This window comes from Lissotriton vulgaris, chromosome 9 (assembly GCF_964263255.1).
Source record: "Lissotriton vulgaris chromosome 9, aLisVul1.2, whole genome shotgun sequence".
Taxonomy (NCBI): domain Eukaryota; kingdom Metazoa; phylum Chordata; class Amphibia; order Caudata; family Salamandridae; genus Lissotriton; species Lissotriton vulgaris.
The window spans coordinates 960,990,643-961,016,485 of NC_141697.1; positions in this window are offsets into that span (position 1 = coordinate 960,990,643).

Genomic DNA, 25,843 nt, shown 5'->3' on the forward strand with positions numbered 1-25,843 from the left:
CCTCACTGAACCATTTAGGTGAAGGAGGACATAAAGTATCGCCAGACAAATTACAGTTCTGCACCTCCTTAGTGAAATATCTGGGACACCAGATAGAAAGAGGTATCAGAAAGGTTACCACGGAAAGGATTAGAATAATTCGAAATATGGAAATACCAAATACTTAGAAGGAAATCAGAATGTGTCTTGGAGCTGTAGGATACTGAAGGTAGTGGATTGTGGGATTTGCAGTCCTGGCAAGACCATTAATAAAAATGACAAAGAAAGGAGCAAAAGACCCAGTGGAGTGGGATGATGAAAGCATGTCAGCTTTTACAAAGTTACGAGAATGTCTGTGTACAGCTCCTGCATTAGGAATGCCTGATTACTCGAAAGAGTTTGCACTATTTTGTGACACATGAGACAATTGTGCACTTTCAGTCCTAACTCAAATGCATGGTTTGACTAGATGTCCAGTGGCATATTTTTCCGCTACTTTTGATCCAGTGGCTGCTGGATTACCTGGATGCCTGAAAGCAGTAGCTGCAACTTGCATGAGTCTTGAACAGAGTGAATCCATCATTATGGGACATCCTGTAACTGTATATGTTCCACATGCAGTTGTAATCTTACTGACCAGAACTAAAACCCAGTATCTCACACCTAGTCGGCTGACTAAGTATGAGATAATTCTAGTATGTGCAGCAAATGTAACTATTTCCCGATGTAATATTTTGAATCCAGCTACCCTATTACCAAATTCACTCATGGCAGAAGTAAAGGAAGAGGTCGAGCATTATTGCCTTGACCTGACTGAGTTTAGTACAAAACCACACCCAGACATCAAGGAAATGCCCCTGACGGTTGAAGATTTCGAGCTGTTTGTAGATGGCTCATGTGTGAGACATGCGGATGGAGGCCTAAGCGCTGCCTATGCCGTGTTTACATTAGGAGGTCCAGTAGAAGCATCCTATTTGTATGGAGTTAAGTCTGCACAAGTAGCCGAATTGATTGCATTGGCAAGAGCCTGTAAATTTGGGAAAAGCAAGAGAATAACCATATACACTGATAGCCAGTATGGTTATGGGGTTGTGCATGACTTTGGCCAATTGTGGCTGCAAAGAGAGTACCTGACCTCTTCAGGTACTCCTATCGGAAATGGAAAATTTGTGCAAGAACTACTGGAAGCAATCCAGTTACCAAAAGAATTGGCAGTGGTCAAGTGTGCTGCTCACAAATCTGGCGATGACAATGTGACAGCAGGTAATCGATATGCTGACCAACTGGCCCAACACTGTGCAAAACATAAAATATCAATCAATACCCAAGTGGGGGTAGGCGGAAACAGCTGCCAACTTATAGTGTTTGAAGATGTACAAACATGGGAAGAACTGAGAGAATTGCAGAATGCAGCAGGACCAAAGGAAAAGAGAAGATGGAGAAAATGTGGTTGTCAGCGAAGGAATGAGGATGGTGTCATTGTTTACATTGATGATATGCCTGTGTTGCCAGACAGCTTGCTTGCTCCTATGGCTAGAGTGATACATGGAGATACACATTTAGGAAGAGATGCAATGGTCCGTGTCTTTAGACAGACATGGTTCAATTCGAAATTCAGAAACATAGCAGAGGCACTCTGCCAGAGGTGCTTGATATGTCAACAATTCAATCCTGGAAAGAAAACAGTAGTGTTACCAGGTAAAATTGGAAAAGCAGAAGGTCCTTTTATAAGATTGCAAATTGACTTTATTCAATTACCCCCCTGTTGAAGAGTGAAGTACGTCCTCGTCATTGTTTGCCTATTTTCAAAATGGGTAGAAGCTTATCCTGCACGAAAAAGCATCACTGTCGCTAAATTGTTACTGAGGGAACTGATACCTAGGTACGGGTTTCCAGTCACAATTGAATCAGACAGAGGTGGGCATTTTCAGAATGAAATAATAGGCCAAATCTGTGAAGCATTCAAAATTACACAAAAACTACACTGTGCATATCGCCCAGAGGCTTCTGGAGTGGTAGAACAACTGAATGGCACTATCAAGTCAAGATTGGGAAAAATGTGTGAATCTACTGGAATGCAATGGATATATGCTTTGCCCCTTGTCTTGATGGGACTCAGAAGTATTCCGGATCGGAAGACAGGCCTGAGCCCCCACGAGATTCTGATGGGAAGAGTAATGCGGCAAGCATGGGTGCCAGGACACAAACTGATAAACATTTCTGATGATTTGGTGCTAGAGTACTGCAAGCAACTGGGTGACCAAGTGCGTTCTATCGCTCACCAGATTGGGGAAGACGCCGTCGCCAGGCCAGAAACCCCAGCCCATGATTTGAACCCTGGTGATTGGGTTGTAATTAAGAAACACACTCGGAACAGTTGCCTTGCACCGAAGTGGGGAAAGAAAAGACAAGTGATTCTTGTTACCACAACAGCGGTGAAGTGTGCGGGTGTGCCACGGTGGATCCATGCCAACCATACGAAAAAGGTGACAGAAGACGAAGAAACTGAGGCTGAAGGTTGTGCAGCTGAGGGGTCTCCAGACGTTGGTCCTGAAGTAGCTGAAGAAGAACAACCGAGCACCAGTCATGATGATTGGGTCCCAGTAATTGACCTGACACTCGACCCAATAAGAACCAGAATACAAACCTACTTAGATAGAGAGTGGGATAGTGAGGACGAGACAGGAATAGAAGAAGATAATCAGATCATCGAAATCCAAATCAAATCTGATGAAGAGGAAGGTCAGATAGGGACAGAACAGGTTATCGACACACCTCCAAAAACTTCTGAGCCTGAAGAGGGACATATAGAAAATAGGGCAGAAGTTCAGGCGGAAAAAGGCCAAAAGTTCGAAGTGCTTGAACAGGATCAGATAGAGCTAGATGAATGTGTTCAGGAAATTGAAGTTGGAACAACCGAAAGTCAAAATCAGCATACACCTGAACAAGGCCAGTTTAGTAACCAGGCAGAAGGAACAGAAATAAGACCTGTAACTAGTCAGACAGAAAGGGAAGAAGAAGACATTGAAGTAGATGTGCCACAACTAAACGAAAATAAAAGAGCCTTTGAAGAGGGCCAAAGCACAGTATCAGTTAAAAAATTCAAGAAAAAAGACAAGGTACCTAGATATGTAAAAAGACTAAGATTAAGACTAAAAACCGACGAAGAACTTGAGCAAGAAAACCAAGACGTCAGTAAAACTGATCAATCTGGAACAAACCCTAAAAGAAGAAGTGCCCGAATAAAAAGACTGAACAATAAGTATCAGGGTCCTGAATGGGCTTATCTGGTGTTGGAGGAATTTGAAAATCTTGATATAAGTGATGAAAGTGATGAAGAACTGATTGTTGACCAGACTACAGATGAAGAGGAACCAACCTGAACGTTGCCCTGTGTAAGCAACCTGTGCAAAGTTACAAAGAGGGGTTGAAAAACTTCTTTTATGCAAAAATGTCTGATTCCACTGTGAATGGAAGGCCTAGACGCAATTGTTGTAAAACATGCTGCCAAGTATGTGTATCTAGTATAGCTTTGGTACTTATATTATGGATAGGACTAACAATTACTATTCATTACATGATGAGTAAAGATACTAATTTGTACCCTATTAAGATAGTGACAAAAGACACAGAAGAGCTGCAAACGAAAGAGACACCACAAAGTGTAGAAAGACCGGAGAAAACACTTAGTGTTAGACAAACTGGAATGGATTTAGATGCATCAGATGAGGAAGGACTACATTATCACAGAATAAAGAACAGAACTCATTTAAATGTATTTGCTAACTTATTAGTACACTACGTAGAAGCAATGGAAATATAAGACTGTTACGTCTGTATGAAGCTACCTACTTCAATAGCTGAGGGTGTGACCTATCATCATTTACCACTAACCTATGGAATTTCCTGTAGTATTTTAGCTAGTTTGTTCTATAAAAGAGGACCATTACAGTACTATTACTCTAACTCAGACGTAATCTTTTCTGAACTTCCTATACGTGGAAACCTGAATCCTGTACATACTAAGAGTGATGTAACACGTTATATGGAAGAATACTTTCTAACCATAGGTACAATAGATTTAGGTGAAGCACATAGAGATAACTTAACATGTTCATTACATGAACAAGAGAAAATGTTTCTAAATATGGCAGAGAAAAGAAGAGAAAGTTTCCAAAGAAAAGCGAATGATAAAAGACAGAGAATTTCTAAGTGGGCTGAAACCATGGGGAGCACCTCAAAAGGTGGAGCAAATCCTGCATTGTTACTGGATTTTGAAAAGAAAGGGAAACTTTGTCTCCACAGAAAAAAGACTTGTTATTATAATAACATATTCATTGGTTCCAGTGAATGCGAACACAATTACAAGGTAATTGGAGGTTGGGGTTTCGAAAATGGGTCAGAACCTGTGTTTCCCGGAATTTATTACATATATGGAAACAAAGCTTATTTCAAATTGCCAGGTCACTGGTATGGAAGCTGTTATTTTGGAATTGTCTTCCCAAAGATATACCATGTGAATGAAGTCGCTGGAAGCAATGAAAATTCTAATGGATTAGTGCATAGTAAAAGAGAAAGTGTAGGAGAAATAATGGGTGATATATTTAGTGCATTGATACCTGCAGTGGGAGTGACTCTGAATACACACAGAATCTGCAAATTATCTACAGTAGTAGATCGGTTATCAACTGACACTGCTGCATGTTTCCTGATGGTCAATACCGAAATGGTTGCGATCAGATCTATGGTTTTACAGAATAGACTTGCTCTTGACACTCTATTGGCAAAAGAGGGCAGAGTCTGTAGAATGTTGAAAGCGCAACATTGTTGCACTTACATTCCTGACAAAAGTGTTGAAATTAAGAAATATGTCAGGAACATAACAAATTTGGAAAAAGAGCTCAATCCACTGGAGGTTGACAGTGCCTGGAAGAGACTAACTGATGGTCTCTCCTCTGTAGGTAATTGGTTTTCTAACCTAGGTAAAAGTCTTGTGAGTAAAATACCGATGCCAATTTTGGGAATAGGCTTAGTTGTGCTAATTATAGTAATTTGCTGTAAATGTCGAAAACACAAAAAGAAGTATGCTGTGAATAAGAGAGGAATGAAACGGAATGTTGATGAACTTGAATTAGAAGAGCTGAATAATCAGATTTATAAGAAAATGAAAAATTATCATCCAAATAAGGATGCAGAAAAAAGGCTGAACTAAAAGTTTGAAGAAATTGAGTTGGGTGAAATGTGAAAAGTTGGCATCTGGTTCCATTAATAGTGATGATAGTAAATATCATCAAAGAGGGGATTGATGGAGCAAGTATTCGCACGTTAAGCGACTTGCTTGTATCAAGAAACTCAAATAACCTTGATAGACTAAATCAACCTGTTTGTGTTACTAATATTGCACATTTTACACTACACGGGGTGTCCCAGCGACGCTTGCCTATGTGTTTTCTAAAACGTAATACGCTTGCCTCTAAAATGGCCGCTGCTTGGCGGGAATTTAGTCTGTGCATGCGTCGGTCATACCCATGTGATGTGACGTACTCGCAGTTCTGGTGGGAATTTGTTGCTCATGCGCAATGCACTTAAAGATGGCTGCTTATGTTCTCACATGCTCTATGCTTGCATTGCCGCTTTTGCAAAGCTGTTTGTTCTGTACTTACTCTAATGTAATAGTTATTATAAAGTAAGGGATATAGTATAGCTATTTCATAGTAAACAGTGTAATCTTTTATTCTGTGTTTCTAAATTGTTTACGCTTGTTTTCCATGTAACGTATTCCTTGGGCCTGGGAGGCGCTTGTTACTCCATTTTGGAAGCCCGTATGGTACCAGTCACGTGATGGGGAAAAGAAAGCCATGCAGCAGTGGAACCCAGCCAGCTGGCAGCCTCGCCCAAGATGCTCCTGGGAACCGACCTGTAACCCAGCAGGACGAAGCTGAACTGTACCTCAGATCGCTACAATTGTAATAAACTGCTGGTTACACCATTGTCTTCTGTAAACCATATGCCATGGGAAACTAGAATGTAAGGGGGTGGGTACGAGAATGAATAATAAGCATGAGAAAATCTAAAAATAGGCAGTGTGATGACTTAACCTCCTCCTTTGTCCAATCAGAACTTGCGGATTCTTTCACTTGCAACATTGGGGGGTGGTACACTGACCCGAAAAACAGTATAAATAGCCTAGGTTTAGCTAGAGAAATTGTCCGACTTGTCCGAATAGCTGACCTGTCACTGACCCAACGTACTCTATAGGTGACTGATACAGAGAGCTGCGGAGCACTCTGTCCGTATTTTCCAAAGACCCAGTCGGGGTTTTGGGAACCTTAAGTGCTGGCGAAGCACTTTGCTGGGAGATTCAAAAACCCAATCAGGGTTATTTATTTATTTATTTATTTATTTTATACAACTTGTATAGCGCGCAAATACCCTAAGGTGTCTCGGTGCTGCTGGATCTAAAGCTCAGGATGGGTTCTAATTTAATTATTGACTAAAAAGCCATGTTTTTAGTAGTTTCCGAAAGATCATTAAAGATGGACTGATTTTTATATATAGAGGGATAGAGTTCGAAAGTCTAGATGCACCACCTTGCAGCTGCAGCTGCCTTCTGGAACTCTCTCCCCCCTCACCTAAAACAGAGTGATAATCTCCTCAGTTTCAGACACCTTCTGAAGACCTGGCTCTTTTCTCAGGCACATCATTGAGTTGTTTCTCTCTACTAATTGACTGACGCGCCCTGTTCCTTCCTACAGCGCCATGAAGCCTCCGGGCGTACGAGCGCTCAATAAATGATGATTAACATTAACATTAACATTAACATTAACATACTATGAATCGTCTATCACCCCAGTTCACTCTTTTTGTTCTCGGAACTGAGTGCAGAGAAGCTGCAGATGACCGTAGCGTTCTTTTGGGCGAGTAAGTGCATAAAGCTTTTTTTAAAAATTCTGGGCCAGTATTATTCACAGCTTTATAAGTAATACAAAGCGCTTTAAACTTGATGCGACTCCTGACCGGGAGCCAGTGGAGTTGACGTACAATAGGGGTGATGAAAGAGAATTTTGATGTGCCTGTTAAAATTCGGGCAGCCGCATTTTGAATTAACTACATTTTATTCAGTGGCAGATTCCTTGCAGAGAGGGAGTAGCACAGGCGTTGCAACCGAAGCTGCAAGTGTTGGTCGTACACTTTGGTGAACCCGGTCCTGATCCAAATCCTGGGGTTATTCTGTCCTGACTGTCCATGAGCTGTACCTGTTTGCCTACCGGCAACCTAAATCCTTGAGGGTCCTTTCCCGCCTTTTCCAACTGACCCGTGGCCAGGGTTAGTCTTCAATCTATCCTAGGTAAATATAAAGAGGTGTGGGTGTTCGTTTTCCTAAATTCCCTTTCTAACGTCTCGAATAAAGCATAATTGCATATGTTCGTTTTTCTATAAATGAGATTTTTCATGCATTATTGTCTATTAGAATGTTCCACTTTCTACCTACCTTTAGTCAAATACTAAATCGTTTTGCATATATAGTTTGTTCCATTCTTACCCTCCCTATAGAGAATAAACATATGTGGATAAGTCAAATTGCATAAGTTTCGTTTCCTTTGAACCGTTAGTGAATTTCGAAAGTCTACTTTGATTAGTATGTTCCCTTTCTTTACCCGCCTTTAGTAAAGTTGTGAAAGTCTGTTAATCTAAATTAGCGGGTTCCTTATTTTTCTCCTTCTCTTTTTTCAATTTCTAAATGATTCTTACTCTCATTCATAGCTATACGATATTTCTAATTCTAGTTATAGACAGTTTGATCTGAGAAAATTTGTGGCTCATGGCATATGATGATGATGATGATTAGATAAAGGTTTTCAAAACTTCCTGAGTTTGTGGTTACTATAAAGAGTATAAACAATATTAATCTGTATATTGTATGGTATTATCTACTTACTCCACAGCTAGCTCCTTGATCCATTGTGATCTTAGGTACCTGTGACGAGGATTGGTAAGTCAGGTACACGGAAATAATCAGAAAGGAACTGAATTGCTGGTAGTAGAGTGTAGGTTACCTGATTAATGTGTAATGAAAATATTCTTATGATCCCAAGTGTGCATATTTGGTAAGAAAATTAGTCGGGTGACCTGCGCGCTCTATCAGCTCAACCTTTAATCAGTAGGCAGAGTGGAGCTGCAGGGGCTCTTAGAAGGGGTGAAACAACTGCAAGGCCTAATTAACATTCAGATGGTCTTTTAAAGACCTGTGAAACGTTCGGGTGCGGTTCTGTGTGTGCCCGGGATCTTTCTCATCCCGGGCTGCCGCACACGACGGGGGGGGCGGGATGCTGAAGCCTGGTGAGTTCAATGGGTGTTGCGCACCTGGTTTACCTGATGCTTGTGAAGAGGTGGCGCGGCACCGAGTTTCCCTCTACAGAGATTCTCTACATGTTTAAAGGGTCTGCATATGACCAATCAGACAATCTGCTTATAGACCCTTCAGACGGCTTAAGTGACCTTTAGATTTATCCAGTCTGCTGACTGCCAAAGTATGAAGCTCAGCCACATGTCGATTATATCAATTGGGAATATTTGTTCACTGCCCTCAACATGAGCTGTCATTATGTACCATAACCCATGGTAGGCAAATATCTCTAGCGAGGTGGTTTAATTCTTCCAGCAGGACTGTATCCGGCCAAGGAGATTAATTGAACACACTAGGCTTCATGATGCTTTGGAGGATCATTTACCTTCCATCAGAAACCCTGCTATGATTCATGGAAAAGGGGATCACTTCAATATGATGATGCACGCGGCCAATGAGAGTGCCCCACTAGCTGCTGTGAATGGCGTAAAAAAAAGGATCAGTGCCCTTTGCTAGCCATAGACCTGGAACCATAATTTTGGGTGGTTCCAGTGAAGGATGGTTTCTAGCCGTGTACAACATAGGATGAAATAGCCGGACTATACTACTTTCCCTCAAAAAATTCCTTCAAGAACTTTCCTTCCTGCACACACTTAGGAGACATTACCTAAAAGACTGTGAAGTTAAGCAATCTGATTTGAGAAGGGCTTTTTTTCTGTTACTGGACACTCTTTAGATATATTCATACTTGATTAGGAGTTTCAATGCTTCAGAGGCTTGTGTAAGCATGGTCGCCACAGCCTGTACAACATTAATACAGAGTGCCAGAGGTCACATCTGGATGCCCTATGAATAACTGCTGCAGATCCCAAATACTACAAGAAACTTCCCTAGGCCTTGCAGTACCATGAGAGGTATAGCTGTAGTTTCACAAAGAGAAGTGTATGACCTAGAGAGTGGGATATCTCCTGTGAGTCAAGGTGTATCCTGGGAGACATGTTGTCTTCCCTGCTCCTGGATAATTCATGCAGACACCAGTGCCGCTAAGCTGTAGACACGATCCCAGTAGCTCAGCACCTGCATTAAGGGTTGATCATGATAACTATGAGTATCGAATCGTGTTGTGTAACTACTTCATCTATTGTCTCCAGACCTGGGAAACCGATATTGTGAAATGGCCTCCTGGATAAAATCCATCCAAATGGGAAAACAAGCCATTATGCAGAGTTTGAAGGCTACCAGAATACAAGAGAAAGCCAGTGGAGAGGAAAGTGTCCTGGTGGGATCAATATGCAAATGCAGAAAACCATTATGAGACAATCATTACAAAAATGAGGAAACCAATTATTTAATGAACTTCACTTGGACCTTGAGCAGAATAGCTACAAAATGTTCTAGCAAACAAAATGGCTTTGATGATCATAGACAGGGCACACCCTTGGACCTCTTAAGAAAAATGCCCGCCCTGAGAACAGTCTATATATCCTTGCGACATATAGAAACAGAAAGGCTCATCTGGGTGGGAAAACCAATATAACTCTGTTGGGCAGCGACCACCCTTGCATACAGTACAACCACAATTTGCCTGGGACAAAACTCTGCCTAACAACTCTTAGCGTAGATGGAGACTTACCTTAGTTTGTAGATTTCTTATACCATAGTATCCTCAACTCAGTAAATGATGTACAGGCGTAGTGGCCCACCATGCTGGGCCGCTACATCAATATCCGAAGTAATTGAGCAATGTATTTTTACATATAGGCTCCGTAAATCTTCAGTATTTTTATGTTACTGTTAAAGTTTGGAGCTTTTGTGGGTTTAGTTTAAGTCCATACAGCACTTTTTGAGGTGGTAACATTTGAAAAAGCCTGCTGGTGGGCTTGAATGAAGTCAACACTTTTGTACAATTTGTCAGTTGAAAATCCAATTGCTGATTTATTTATAACTTTGTCACTGCTTTGCAAACATGCATGAAATTTGCCAGACATTTTGGGGCTTATTTACAACAAGATGTCGGAGCGCAAAGCAGCGCCAAATTATAGAAGCGCCGGGTGCTCATACATTTCCTAAATGCAGGGATGCTCAGTTTTCACAACAATATGGCACACCTCTGTCTTTTCCCTAACACTGGTGCTAAAAATATCCACCTAGCGGCAACGCAGGCACTCTTGCACTGCAGTGCAAGGGTGCCTGCGTTGCAGGGAATGATTGTTTATGTGCAGAAAGGTTTCCCTTCCTGCACATAAACAATCACTAATGGTGATCTGTTACTTTTATGTGTGCTGCAGAATGCAGCACACATTGAAGTAGCAATTCGTCATGATTTATTGATTGTTTATGTGTGGAGAGGGACACCTTCCTGCACATAAACAATCATTAATGGCGTTTTGCTCTTTCTATGTGTGTTGCAGAATACGACACATACAGAAAAGCAAAAAAAACGAGGATAAATAAAGTCCTTTCTCCTTGTTTCGCCTTTTCTAATGCCTGCTCTTGCATGGCGTTAAATTTAGGCACTTCCTCAGACTTACAGAGCCTTGTAAATCTGGGCAGCGTTAAAAAGCAGTGCTTGTTACAGTGGCACGTCCACAGCAACACCCATTGCATGCCCCTTTCAGGCAGAGTCCTGCAGGAACGGGTACCATATTTACAAAACAGCGTTAAGCCACAAAAAGTGGCTTGAAGACACTTTGTAAATATGGTGCAGGAAATTGAGCCAATGGAACTTCGTTAACCCCTTCCATGCTGGTGACGAACCCCAGCCGTCATGCACTACGGTGCTCGTGTGCTGATGACGGCTGGGGTTCGTCATGGCCCGCCCGTGTTCGGCCGGCGGCCGCACACGGGAAAAAAAGCGGCCGCATCGAAGGGGTTAAAAGTGATGTTGCTGCAGCGCAATACCCTTGTAAATATGCCATTTAGTTTGTTGAGATTAATCCTGGTAGTTTCAAATTACTAGAGACCCATCTTGTGGAGCAATGAAAACACGCGAGGCGCAAACAAGTGTTCATTTGATAATAAGTTTGGCACTGTGTGATTAATCTGCACAAAAGTTGGTCAAAGCATGGGAGAGTCCAGGTGATCAGCGAGACACCACAAGTTGGTTTTCTTCAGTCTCTAGTTTTGTGTCAATCCATCAAGGAAGGTCAAAGTAAAAGGAGTGGGGGATAAACCTTTAAATTTGCTTCTAACTTTACTGCTGTCTAATCAGTCTGGATCAAATGAGCAGGCAGTTGGCAAATTACACCCATTGCAGCTATAACAGGTTTACGGCAGACCAAATGAAGGGAGCAAAACGAGGAGGAGGTCAAAGCATTTTTAATTTACTAATAACTTTGGCGCAGTTTGATGGACCAATATGACATTTGGCAAAGACTAAGGATCTTTCACCTACTTTTGATGTACTCAATTTCTTAACAAACACAACAAGATGACTTACGGAGTGCAGAAACTTTTAAACCACTCACTCCCAGTCAAGATACTGAACCACTCCTGAGGCGGAAGCCGGGAGAGTCTGCTCGCTGTTTTTTAAAATTTCAATTGCATTGTGTGTGTTTTTAAACTCACGTTTCACTCACCCTGAGCACTTTTTCCCTGGAAGCTGCTGTAAAGTCCCTCGCACAGCGAACCTTAGTGCTTTGCAGGTAGGGAACAACATCGCCGCCATCGCGCGCTCAACCCCCGGGCCACGCCCACTTTCCGAGGCCACGCCCACTGAACCTTAGCCCTTATAAGTCGCGCTGACTCACTAGCGCGCCAAAGATACTGAACCACTCCTGAGGCGGAAGCCGGAAGAGTCTGCTCGCTGTTTTTTAAAATTTCAATTGCATTGTGTGTGTTTTCAAACTCACGTTTCACTCACCTTGAGCACTTTTCCCCTGGAAGCTGCCGTAAAGTCCCTTGCACAGCGGACCTTAGCGCTGTTGCAGGTAGGGAACAACATCGCCGCCATCGCGCGCTAAACCCCCGGGCCATGCCCACTTCCCGAGGCCACGCCTCCCACCTCCCTATATCAATGAGCATTCCCCGGACGCGCAGCGGACGAGCTCAGCGGGCGCGCCGTCAGCGCGCCTAAGTCAAGCCCGTCTGCGCCCGTCCGCGATCACACGCGGTCCAGGGCCAGACCCTATGTCCCTCGGGTGGGACATATACGGTGGAGCAGGCAGGAGCTGATGGCTTTCCGCAGCACCATTGCCAACCCATGTTTGCATAACTTGCGAGTGGAGGATAACATGGTCTGTGAACACTGCCACTTCTCCTATGATCCTGGCAGGGATGTGGCCTCTAGAGACCATAACCTGGCCTGTGGCCTGCTCAACGTGCGTTCCGTGCGGAAACACAAACTAGATCTATACGACCTACTCACTGAGAAACACTGGGATCTTGTGCTTCTCACAGAGACATGGCTAAATGAAGGCTCTACCCCTGATGCCTTAGAGGCGCTACCAGAGGGCTACATAATGCTTATGCAGGATAGACCCACTGGTAGAGGAGGGGCATCGCTATTGTAGCCAGGCAAAGCCTACGATGCCAACTAGATTACTCCCCCATCCTGAACAGTGAGGCGGGGAGCTTTACCATCAAAGTAAAAGAAGGCTGCACGCTGAAGGGCCTTTTGATCTATAGACCCCCAGGCTCTATGGCCAGGTTTGGGGAGAGTCTGGTAGAAGGCATTATGGAGTCTGCGCTGTGCAGAGATAAATTCCTGGTACTGGGGGATCTTAATTTACATCTGAATAACCCCACAGACAACGATACCAAGGACTTCTGCCAGGCGCTAGGAGCCCTCCAGCTGAATCAGATAGTAAGTGGTCCCACTCACCAGCTGGGACACTTGCTAGACCACATATTCGTCAACTGGGGGGAAGTAGAAGCCATGACTCCCATTCCTATCCCCTGGTCGGATCACCATCTGGTACCATTCTCCGTACGCATTCCTGGGGCAAGATCGTCGGAGCCAGCACCACTGTACCACTCTAGGCGGAGATGGGCCACCTTCTCCCAGGCTAAATTCTGTGCGGCACTTACCAGAGGAGGGAGCCCTGGGGGGGATGATGCGGACACTGCTAACACCAACCTCTGTAAACGCACCACTGAGGCGCTTGATTGAACGGCCCCACTCTCCCGCGCCAAATCGGGTGGCCGCATTAAAAAAAAAAAACCCTGGTATAGTGATGAGCTTCGAGTTGCGAAAGCAGCACTGAAGCGAGTTGAAAGGCAGTGGCGAGGGGCTTTTTCTACGGAAACTAGGGAGATCTACCTAACTGAGAGGCGAACCTATCATGGACTAATCAGGAAGTCCAAAGCAGCATACTATGCCACCCGAATTAGTGAAGCTGGTAATTCCACGAAGGAGCTTTTTCTACTCTATAAAACTCTCTCGGGTGGGAAACCAGCCATTGCCCCAGATGATTGTTTGGTGGAATCCTGTGATAGGATCGCTGACTTTTTCGCCGAGAAGGTAGCTAAAATTTGCTCTGCTTTTCCTAGTCACCCCATCGCAGGGACGGAGTTTGTGGAAAGCCCGAGGGAATAGGGGGGTAGATACATACTGACCAACTTTGTCACCCCGTCCCCGGAGACACTTCCAAAGATCTGTATATCCGTCAAGTCAGGCTCCCCACAGGACCCCACCACGCCGAAACGGCTAGTTGATAGCTTGCCAGTGCTGGAACCATACATCAGATACCTGCTGGACGTGTCATTTTGGACTGAGACCGTGCCCAGAGACTGGAAACAGGCGGTGGTTCTACCTCTTAGGAAGAAACCTAACATCAGCTTCAAAGATGCTGGGGAACCTCCGACCTATCTCCCTTCTGCCCTACCTGGCCAAGGTGGCAGAAAAAATGGTAAACATACAACTGATGGATTTCATGGAAGAGGCTGCCCTCCTGCACGACACCCAGTTTGGTTTCCGTCCCCGCCACTCAACTGAATCAGCGCTTCTGATGGCTGTGGAGACCCTACGTCAGGGGGTGGATGAGGGGCAGACCATGGCCCTCATCCTATTGGACCTGAGTGCAGCATTCAACACTGTAGCTCACACCACCTTGCTACAGTGTCTGAATAGTGGAGGGATTTCTGGTGCTGCACTCGAATGGATCCAGTCCTTCCTGACAGGGAGAGTCTTTCAGGTCCGCCTGGGTGAATGTTAATTTAGGGAAATCGGTTTGGACCAGGGCGTGCCCCAGGGCTCGTCCCTGAGCCTCACCCTATTTAATCTATATGTCTCCCCAGTGGCCCCTATTGTTGAGGGCCATGGTCTGCACATAGTGTCATACGCCGACGACACGCAGTTGGTTAGCTCCCTTTCACGTCGCCCGGTCTCGCGGTGGACAGATTCAGAGCCTGCATGCAAGAGCTAGCAACCTGGATGTCCACCAACTGCCTCAAATTAATTGGCAGTAAGACCGAGGTGCTCGTGGTGGGGGGGAACCCATCTGTCTGGTCATCAGCGTGGTGGCCTTCATGCTTAGGCGAGGTTCCAACACCCTGTCAAGAAGCTAGGAACCTTGGAGTTTGGCTTGACGCTGACCTGTCCTTTGGACCTCAGATAGGCCGTGTGGTGGGTGTTTGCTTCAGCGTCCTAAAAAGTCTGCGGAAGGTTTTAGATCTCCTTCCTACGTCAGCCCGCAGGACGCTGGTGGATGCCCTCATCACATCGCGCCTGGACTACGGCAATTTGCTGTACCTGGGAGCAACCAGTAAGGTAAAAAATCGCCTCCAGGTGTTGCAGAATGCGGCAGCCCGCCTCATTCTGAAATTTCCCAAAAGATCTGCTTGCTAAGCAGCCCTTCAGACCCTTCATTGGCTCCCAGTAAAGAGCAGGGTCGAGTTTAAGGCCCTTTGTGCTTGCCATCGAATCCTTACTGGGAAGGCACCAGCACCGCTCCAGAGTCTGGTCACCAGATACGCGCCTACGCGCGCCCTGCGCTCCTCCTATGGAGGCCTAGTAAAGGTCCCTAGGATAGGAAAGGCTCGCATGGGAGGTAGATCTTTTCGCTACCTGGCGGTGAAAAGCTGGAATGCCTTACCTCTGGACCTTCGCCTGGAGCCATCTGAACTTGGCTTCAGGAAGAAGTTAAAAACACACATCTACACACGGTAAACCAAGCAGACCCTGCGGCCCAGCTTGCATGAGTCCTCCTGTCTTAGCGCGGGGACACGCCATCTGAGCGTAACCAGGCGCTTTATAAAACTCCCTTATTATTATTATAAGAGATCCGAGTTTAATTCATTGTTGCTTTGCTCACTTCGCCACCCCAGTTTGAACACAGCCATATGCAAACCAGGCTTGACCCTGCTCTTCATGGGAACAGTGCAGCCCAAACTGCCAGGTCAGGCCTCTGTGGACCGGATACAAGCACCCTAAGACCGGGCTCGGGGTATTACTCCTCATCAGCCAGGTTAGTTTAAATCCAGGGGCACAGCAAGCAAGGGACCCACGTCTGGACCTACCCTTGCTCACTTAGGGCAAACATAGCAAACACAACAAGATGATGGACGGAGTGCCGAACCTTTTTAACCACACACCCCGGTCAAGAGACAATGCCAGCCCAGTTTGGACCCAGCCATATTCAGATCAGTCTGGACCCTGCTCCTCATGGGAACAGTCCAGACTGAACGCCAGGCCAATGACATTGTGGGCAAAAGAACAATGGGATTAGGCCCATATCTCTGTACTGGGGTGAATGTTTGACATTGTTCAGCATTCTGTCCATCAGTTGTCCTTTTTGGAATTGTCACCCCGAGTTGAAAGGATATGCCATGAAGTTGGTTCCGCGCTGGCCATGCCACTGGATTCAAGCCTGGCTGCTGAGGGGTGATACCCTGAAAACAGCCCCAGGATGCTTTTTTTCCAGTCTAGAGAGAACATATCTGGGCTGTTTGGGCTGGACTGTTCCCAAGGGGAGTAGGGTCAAGACTGAGTTGCATAAGGCTGGGTTTAAACTGGAATGGCACAGTGGGAAAAAAATGGATTTAGGCCCAGATCTCTGTACTGGGGTGAATGTTTGACATTGTTCAGCATTCTGTCTGTCAGTAGTTCTTTTTGTCCTCAATGTCTTGGCACTGTTGGATTAGCCTGCATAACATTTGGTGCTTAGAAAACTAACCTCAGATGAAGGCCAGGCATGCACTGCTGCACTCAGCTGACGCAGGTTGGGCTCTGGACATGACAAAATCTGTGCATAGCGCAGAATGTAGACATGGCAGATGAATGTTGTAGAGCATATAAAATTATAGAATTGACTGAAAAAAACACAGCGAAGGGTCAGTTATGTTTCAACCAGCACAAAACTAAACAAAAAGGGGGTGGGGTTGCACACTACTCACACACCGGCGGAAGTTGCCCCTAAGGACTCTGGTCATTGTAGTAGAGTGTTCGCGATGCATCATCTTTCGATCTTGCTATCTTCGCTGTCTTCGCCATCCCTGGACACGTGTTTCGGGTTTTCAACCCTCGTCAGCAGGGATAGGCAGTGTTCTGGGGTCGCCGATGGCTGCCAATATCTGCCAGGTATAGTACCACTCCGGCACGTAGGTGCGGGATCCCAGGCTCGTCAGCCCGCTGCTCAAGGGAGCTTTAAGTTACAAAAAGGGGGTGGGGTCGCACACTACTCACACACCGGCGGCAGTTGCCCCTAAGGACTCTGGTCATTGTAGTAGAGTGTTCGCGATGCATCATCTTTCGATCTTGCTATCTTCGCTGTCTTCGCCATCCCTGGACACGTGTTTCGGGTTTTCAACCCTCGTCAGCAGGGATAGGCAGTGTTCTGGGATCGCCGATGGCTGCCAATATCTGCCCGGTATAGTACCACTCCGGCGCGTAGGTGTGGGATCCCAGGCTCGTCAGCCCGCTGCTCAAGGGAGCTTTAAGTTACAAAAAGGGGGTGGGGTCACACACTACTCACACACCGGCGGAAGTTGCCCCTAAGGACTATGGTCATTGTAGTAGAGTGTTCGCGATGCATCATCTTTCGATCTTGCTATCTTCGCTGTCTTCGCCATCCCTGGACACGTGTTTCGGGTTTTCAACCCTCGTCAGCAGGGATAGGCAGTGTTCTGGGGTCGCCGATGGCTGCCAATATCTGCCAGGTATAGTACCACTCCGGCGCGTAGGTGCGGGATCCCAGGCTCGTCAGCCCGCTGCTCAAGGGAGCTTTAAGTTACAAAAAGGGGGTGGGGTCGCACACTACTCACACACCGGCGGAAGTTGCTGCTAAGGACTCTGGTCATTGTAGTAGAGTGTTCGGGATGCATCATCTTTCGATCTTGCTATCTTCGCTGTCTTCGCCATCCCTGGACACGTCTTTCGGGTTTTCAACCCTCGTCAGCAGGGATAGGCAGTGTTCTGGGGTCGCCGATGGCTGCCAATATCTGCCAGGTATAGTACCACTCCGGCGCGTAGGTGCGGGATCCCAGGCTCGTCAGCCCGCTGCTCAAGGGAGCTTTAAGTTACAAAAAGGGGGTGGGGTCGCACACTACTCACACACCGGCGGAAGTTGCCCCTAAGGACTGGCAGATATTGGCAGCCATCGGCGACCCCAGAACACTGCCTATCCCTGCTGACGAGGGTTGAAAACCCGAAACACGTGTCCAGGGATGGCGAAGACAGTGAAGATAGCAAGATGCATCGCGAACACTCTACTACAATGACCAGAGTCCTCAGGGGCAACTTCCGCCGGTGTGTGAGTAGTGTGCGACCCCACCCCTCTTTGTAACTTAAAGCTCCCTTGAGCAGCGGGTTGACGAGCCCGGGATCCCGCACCTACGCGCCCGAGTGGTACTATACCTGGCAGATATTGGCAGCCATCGGCGACCCCAGAATACTGCCTATCCCTGCTGACGAGGGTTGAAAAGCCAAAACACGTGTCAGGGATGGCGAAGACAGCGAAGATAGCAAGATGCATCGCGAACGCTCTACTACAATGACCAGAGTCCTCAGGGGCAACTTCCGCCGGTGTGTGAGTAGTGTGCGACCCCACCCCTCGTTGTAACTTAAAGCTCCCTTGAGCAGCGGGTTGACGAGCCCGGGATCCCGCACCTACGCGCCTGAGTGGTACTATACCTGGCAGATATTGGCAGCCATCAGCAACCCCAGAACACTGCCTATCCCTGCTGACGAGGGTTGAAAACCCGAAACACGTGTCCAGGGATGGCGAAGACAGCGAAGATAACAAGATGCATCGCGAACACTCTACTACAATGACCAGAGTCCTCAGGGGCAACTTCCGCCGGTGTGTGAGTAGTGTGCGACCCCACCCCTCTTTGTAACTTAAAGCTCCCTTGAGCAGCGGGTTGACGAGCCCGGGATCCCGCACCTACGTGCCCGAGTGGTACTATACCTGGCAGATATTGGCAGCCATCGGCGACCCCAGAACACTGCCTATTCCTGCTGACGAGGGTTGAAAACCCGAAACACGTGTCCAGGGATGGCGAAGACAGCGAAGATAGCAAGATGCATCGCGAACACTCTACTACAATGACCAGAGTCCTCAGGGGCAACTTCCGCCGGTTTGTGAGTAGTGTGCGACCCCACCCCTCTTTGTAACATAAAGCTCCCTTGAGCAGCGGGTTGACGAGCCCGGGATCCCGCACCTTCGCGCCCGAGTGGTACTATACCTGGCAGATATTGGCAGCCATCGGCGACCCCAGAACACTGCCTATCCCTGCTGACGAGGGTTGAAAACCCGAAACACGTGTCCAGGGATGGCGAAGACAGCGAAGATAGCAAGATGCATCGCGAACACTCTACTACAATGACCAGAGTCCTCAGGGGCAACTTCCGCCGGTGTGTGAGTAGTGTGCGACCCCACCCCTCGTTGTAACTTAAAGCTCCCTTGAGCAGCGGGTTGACGAGCCCGGGATCCCGCACCTACGCGCCTGAGTGGTACTATACCTGGCAGATATTGGCAGCCATCAGCAACCCCAGAACACTGCCTATCCCTGCTGACGAGGGTTGAAAACCCGAAACACGTGTCCAGGGATGGCGAAGACAGCGAAGATAGCAAGATGCATCGCGAACACTCTACTACAATGACCAGAGTCCTCAGGGGCAACTTCCGCCGGTGTGTGAGTAGTGTGCGACCCCACCCCTCTTTGTAACTTAAAGCTCCCTTGAGCAGCGGGTTGACGAGCCCGGGATCCCGCACCTACGTGGCCGAGTGGTACTATACCTGGCAGATATTGGTAGCCATCGGCGACCCCAGAACATTGCCTATCCCTGCTGACGAGGGTTGAAAACCCGAAACACGTGTCCAGGGATGGCGAAGACAGCGAAGATAGCAAGATGCATCGCGAACACTCTACTACAATGACCAGAGTCCTCAGGGGCAACTTCCGCCGGTGTGTGAGTAGTGTGCGACCCCACCCCTCTTTGTAACTTAAAGCTCCCTTGAGCAGCGGGTTGACGAGCCCGGGATCCCGCACCTACGAGCCTGAGTGGTACTATACCTGGCAGATATTGGCAGCCATCGGCGACCCCAGAACACTGCCTATCCCTGCTGACGAGGGTTGAAAACCCGAAACACGTGTCCAGGGATGGCGAAGACAGCGAAGATAGCAAGATGCATCGCGAACACTCTACTACAATGACCAGAGTCCTCAGGGGCAACTTCCGCCGGTGTGTGAGTAGTGTGCGACCCCACCCCTCTTTGTAACTTAAAGCTCCCTTGACTAGCGAGTTGACGAGCCCGGGATCCCGCACCTACGCGTCCGAGTGGTACTATACCTGGCAGATATTGGCAGCCATCGGCGACCCCAGAACACTGCCTATCCCTGCTGACGAGGGTTGAAAACCCGAAACACGTGTCCAGGGATGGCGAAGACAGCGAAGACAGCGAAGAAAGCAAGATGCATCGCGAACACTCTACTACAATGACCAGAGTCCTCAGGGGCAACTTCCGCCGGTGTGTGAGTAGTGTGCGACCCCACCCCTCTTTGTAACTTAAAGCTCCCTTGAGCAGCGGGTTGACGAGCCCGGGATCCCGCACCTACGAGCCTGAGTGGTACTATACCTGGCAGATATTGGCAGCCATCGGCGACCCCAGAACATTGCCTATCCCTGCTGACGAGGGTTGAAAACCCGAAACACGTGTCCAGGGATGGCGAAGACAGCGAAGATAGCAAGATGCATCGCGAACACTCTACTACAATGACCAGAGTCCTCAGGGGCAACTTCCGCCGGTGTGTGAGTAGTGTGCGACCCCACCCCTCTTTGTAACTTAAAGCTCCCTTGAGCAGCGGGTTGACGAGCCCGGGATCCCGCACCTACGCGCCCGAGTGGTACTATACCTGGCAGATATTGGCAGCCATCGGCGACCCCAGAACACTGCCTATCCCTGCTGACGAGGGTTGAAAACCCGAAACACGTGTCCAGGGATGGCGAAGACAGCGAAGATAGCAAGATGCATCGCGAACACTCTACTACAATGACCAGAGTCCTCAGGGGCAACTTCCGCCGGTGTGTGAGTAGTGTGCGACCCCACCCCTCTTTGTAACTTAAAGCTCCCTTGAGCAGCGGGTTGACGAGCCCGGGATCCCGCACCTACGCGCCCGAGTGGTACTATACCTGGCAGATATTGGCAGCCATCGGCGACCCCAGAACACTGCCTATCCCTGCTGACGAGGGTTGAAAACCCGAAACACGTGTCCAGGGATGGCGAAGATAGCAAGATGCATCGCGAACACTCTACTACAATGACCAGAGTCCTCAGGGGCAACTTCCGCCGGTGTGTGAGTAGTGTGCGACCACACCCCTCTTTGTAACTTAAAGCTCCCTTGAGCAGCGGGTTGACGAGCCCGGGAACCCGCACCTACGCGCCCGAGTGGTACTATACCTGGCAGATATTGGCAGCCATCGGCGACCCCAGAACACTGCCTATCCCTGCTGACGAGGGTTGAAAACCCGAAACACGTGTCCAGGGATGGCGAAGACAGCGAAGATAGCAAGATTCATCGCGAACACTCTACTACAATGACCAGAGTCCTCAGGGGCAACTTCCGCCGGTGTGTGAGTAGTGTGCGACCCCACCCCTCTTTGTAACTTAAAGCTCCCTTGAGCAGCGGGTTGACGAGCCCGGGATCCCGCACCTACGCGCCCGAGTGGTACTATACCTGGCAGATATTGGCAGCCATCGGCGACCCCAGAACACTGCCTATCCCTGCTGACGAGGGTTGAAAACCCGAAACACGTGTCCAGGGATGGCGAAGACAGCGAAGATAGCAAGATGCATCGCGAACACTCTACTACAATGACCAGAGTCCTCAGGGGCAACTTCCGCCGGTGTGTGAGTAGTGTGCGACCCCACCCCTCTTTGTAACTTAAAGCTCCCTTGAGCAGCGGGTTGACGAGCCCGGGATCCCGCACCTACGCGCCCGAGTGGTACTATACCTGGCAGATATTGGCAGCCATCGGCGACCCCAGAACACTGCCTATCCCTGCTGATGAGGGTTGAAAACCTGAAACACGTGTCCAGGGATGGCGAAGACAGCGAAGATAGCAAGATGCATCGCGAACACTCTACTACAATGACCAGAGTCCTCAGGGGCAACTTCCGCCGGTGTGTGAGTAGTGTGCAACCCCACCCCTCTTTGTAACTTAAAGCTCCCTTGAGCAGCGGGTTGACGAGCCCGGGATCCCGCACCTACGAGCCCGAGTGGTACTATACCTGGCAGATATTGGCAGCCATCGGCGACCCCAGAACACTGCCTATCCCTGCTGACGAGGGTTGAAAACCCGAAACACGTGTCCAGGGATGGCGAAGACAGCGAAGATAGCAAGATGCATCGCGAACACTCTACTCCAATGACCAGAGTCCTCAGGGGCAACTTCCGCCGGTGTGTGAGTAGTGTGCGACCCCACCCCTCTTTGTAACTTAAAGCTCCCTTGAGCAGCGGGTTGACGAGCCCGGGATCCCGCACCTACGCGCCCGAGTGGTACTATACCTGGCAGATATTGGCAGCCATCGGCGACCCCAGAACACTGCCTATCCCTGCTGGCGAGGGTTGAAAACCCGAAACACGTGTCCAGGGATGGCGAAGACAGCGAAGACAGCGAAGATAGCAAGATGCATCGCGAACACTCTACTACAATGACCAGTGTCCTCAGGGGCAACTTCCGCCGGTGTGTGAGTAGTGTGCGACCCCACCCCTCTTTGTAACTTAAAGCTCCCTTGAGCAGCGGGTTGACGAGCCCGGGATCCCCCACCCACGCGCCCGAGTGGTACTATACCTGGCAGATATTGGCAGCCATCGGCGACCCCAGAACACTGCCTATCCCTGCTGACGAGGGTTGAAAACCCGAAACACATGTCCAGGGATGGCGAAGACAGCGAAGATAGCAAGATGCATCGCGAACACTCTACTACAATGACCAGAGTCCTCAGGGGCAACTTCCGCCGGTGTGTGAGTAGTGTGCGACCCCACCCCTCTTTGTAACAAAACTAAACAAACCCTCAAATTCAACAGTCATGGTGTGCAAATAACAAAGGGCATCATAACTCAACTGTCTGCATCGCTCAATAACCCTTTACACTATGACACATAAAAAGAGGCTGTCTACTAAGAGCAAAGCATGGCAGGCATGAGGTATGATGTGCACTGAGGGTGCGAACAATTGCTTTCGCCCCATCTCACTTCTCCCTGCCCCCACAAAAATCCTAGAGAAAATCATCAACACTGAGTTTGTGAATTATTCTGAATCCCATGAGATCTTAGATCAGTCTCAAAATGGTTTCCACGCCGTTCACAGCACTGAGTCTGCCCTCATTACTGCCACTGATCACATCTGCATGCAGGTAGACCGGGATGGCTCAGCAGTGCTGATTATGCTCAATCTGTCAGCTGCTTTGGACATCGTTTCCCTTAAACGGTTGGTCCAATGACTGCGGGAGGGGGGAGTTTCAGGAAAGGCCTTGCAGATTCTCCACTCCTTTCTGACAGGGAAAACAAACATCATCAGCTGCGGGGGTTCAGATCTAAGGCCTTCAGCCTACCATGTGGGGTTCCGCAGGGCTCATCTCTGAGCCCCACCCTCTTTAATCTGTATGTGACCCCTCTGGCTAAGCTGATAAGGTCTTTTGGGTTCCAGACGACACGCAGATCATTGTTTCCATCTCCAATGATTTGCAACTGGTCGCAGAAAAATGTAACCACTTTATGGCTAGCACTATCGGCTGGATTCAGAACAGCTCCCTTAAGATCAATGCTAAGAAAACTGAGGTCCTAGTTTTTGGTCCACAGAACTAAATATGGACAAACGCCTGGTGGCTGGCAGACTGTGGTCCTCTCTCCATTCCGGCTTGGACAGTTAAAAACCTAGGGGTCTTTTTGATGAGGTTCTGACCTTTGACTCTCAGGTCAGTCGCATGGTGAACACCTGCTCCTATAGTCTGAAAACCCTCAGAAGGGTGCTCCTGTGTATTCCAGCGGGACTGCACCGCCCTACCATCATCACACTAGTCACCTCCCGGCTTGACTACTGCAATGCCTTGCCCTTGTACCTTAATATCAGCATAGCCTCTCTGGACAGGCTTCTGGTCGTCCAGAACGTGGCAGCCAGGATGATCCTTAATATCCCCAAGCATCAGTCAGCGAGGGAGGGGCTCCGTACTCTGCATTGGCTCCGTATCAGGAAGCGCATCTCTTTAAATTCCTGAGCACGGTATTGTAGTATTCTATTCTGTGCTCCACTCTCTCTTTAACCATGTACCTTCCTTTCCTATGTTCCATTCAGAATTGTTTTGATTCTTACTGCCTGGGGATTCTTAGGGATCCTTGGGAATGTAATATTCTATTGAGATCAGTTACATCTCTGCATCTGTTCGTGGTGGTTGTGTAAGCTGTCTCCTTGGATTAAACTGATTCAACTATCAAGAAGTCTCTTCTATTTACTACATATTCTGGCGACGATCGGGATATTAAGCCTGAAGCTCAACAGGACCCGTGTTATTCTTCATTTATTTTTTTTTTCTTCAAAAAAAAAGAAAATCCAGTTGAGACAGCGTTCACCGCCTACAGTGTGGATCCTTTTAAGGTACTGTTTTAAAGCATTATATGTGTTAAATTATAACACCAGCGGCAGTATTTCCTATATTACGTGCCTTGATTGCACCTGCGGCTGTTTCTCCGCGTTGTATGCTTCTAAATTTGGGAATTTGAGCGATCCGCGCTCACATTCTAGAGAATTTCAACTTGCATTTGTTTTGGTCTGTCTCCGTGTGAAATTTTCCTTTCTACCAGCGCTTTCGTGGATTTGGTGACATTTTCTACGATTCTTTGCTGAAGCGCATCTTTTAAAAAAAAGACACACGAGACTCACCTATATCTCCGCGTGCACTCCACTCGCTACCAGAATCCTGTCATCATCCCTCCGGAACGGACGCATTATTCTCACACGCTGCCTCCGTGTGCACCTACGTCATTGACAGCGTCCTTCTACGCACAGCGTTGCGTTCCAGCGGCCATTTTAAATTGTCATAGCAACAGACTCCGATCCGAGTCCCGTTTTTTTTTAATTATTATTCTCTTTATTCATTTCTGTGTAACGCTACAATCATTTATGTAATTTAACTCCACTACATCTATATTTTCCACAGTTATCTGTATATCCCTGAGCACTGTGCTTCGTAATTTATTTCCTGGTTGTGGTTTCTAGTACGTGGAATTCGTTTTTAACATCTTTATTTACAGAGAAGGTACCTCAAATTTTGATGCTATTGCTATATACTGTATTTTGACAATTTATCCAGCCTAATAACTGTGACCTTTATTTACATTTTCCTTTATCTGCCTGTTTTTTTTTTTAATAATACCTTTTCATAGGAAAAATGTCAAATAACATAATTTCACCTGCACATTTCCTACCCTCTGCTGGTGATCCCAAAGTAGAATGGGATCTTTGGTATCCTACCTTTTTAGCTTATGTTGATGTGGTAGAAGAAGACGGCTGTTCCCCTAAAAGGAAACTTGCCTTACTTAAAAATTGTCTAGGTGGCGCTGGTCTTAAAGAACTAGAAAGTCTTCCACCTATTGACAATTCTGGTGCCGGTGATGTAAATGTTTTTGAGGTTGTTGTCAAGCAATTAAGCATCAGATTTGGTAGAAAAATTAACACTGTGATGGAACGTTTTAAATTTTACTCTAGAATTCAAAAAGAAGATGAATCCATAGAAACATATGTAGCTGCTCTACGCACTCTAGCTAGTTCTTGTTCCTTTGAATCCATTGATTTCGACCAAGTGTTAAGGGACCAAATCATGATGCGTACTAAAAGTAAAAAGATACAAGAACGGTTGTGGATGGGCACTGAGACCTCTCTTAACGCCGTCCTGAACATTGCAAAAGGAATTGAGCAATCGGAATTGTTCGTTAACGAAATAAGAGGCCATGATGTCAAAACTAAAGTAACTATTCCTGAGGTTTCATTAGTCAGGAATCCCCCTAATTATAGAAAACCTACTTCCAATTTCACTAGAAGGGACAACTTTAGCAGGGACAACAGATCTTTTCAAAGAA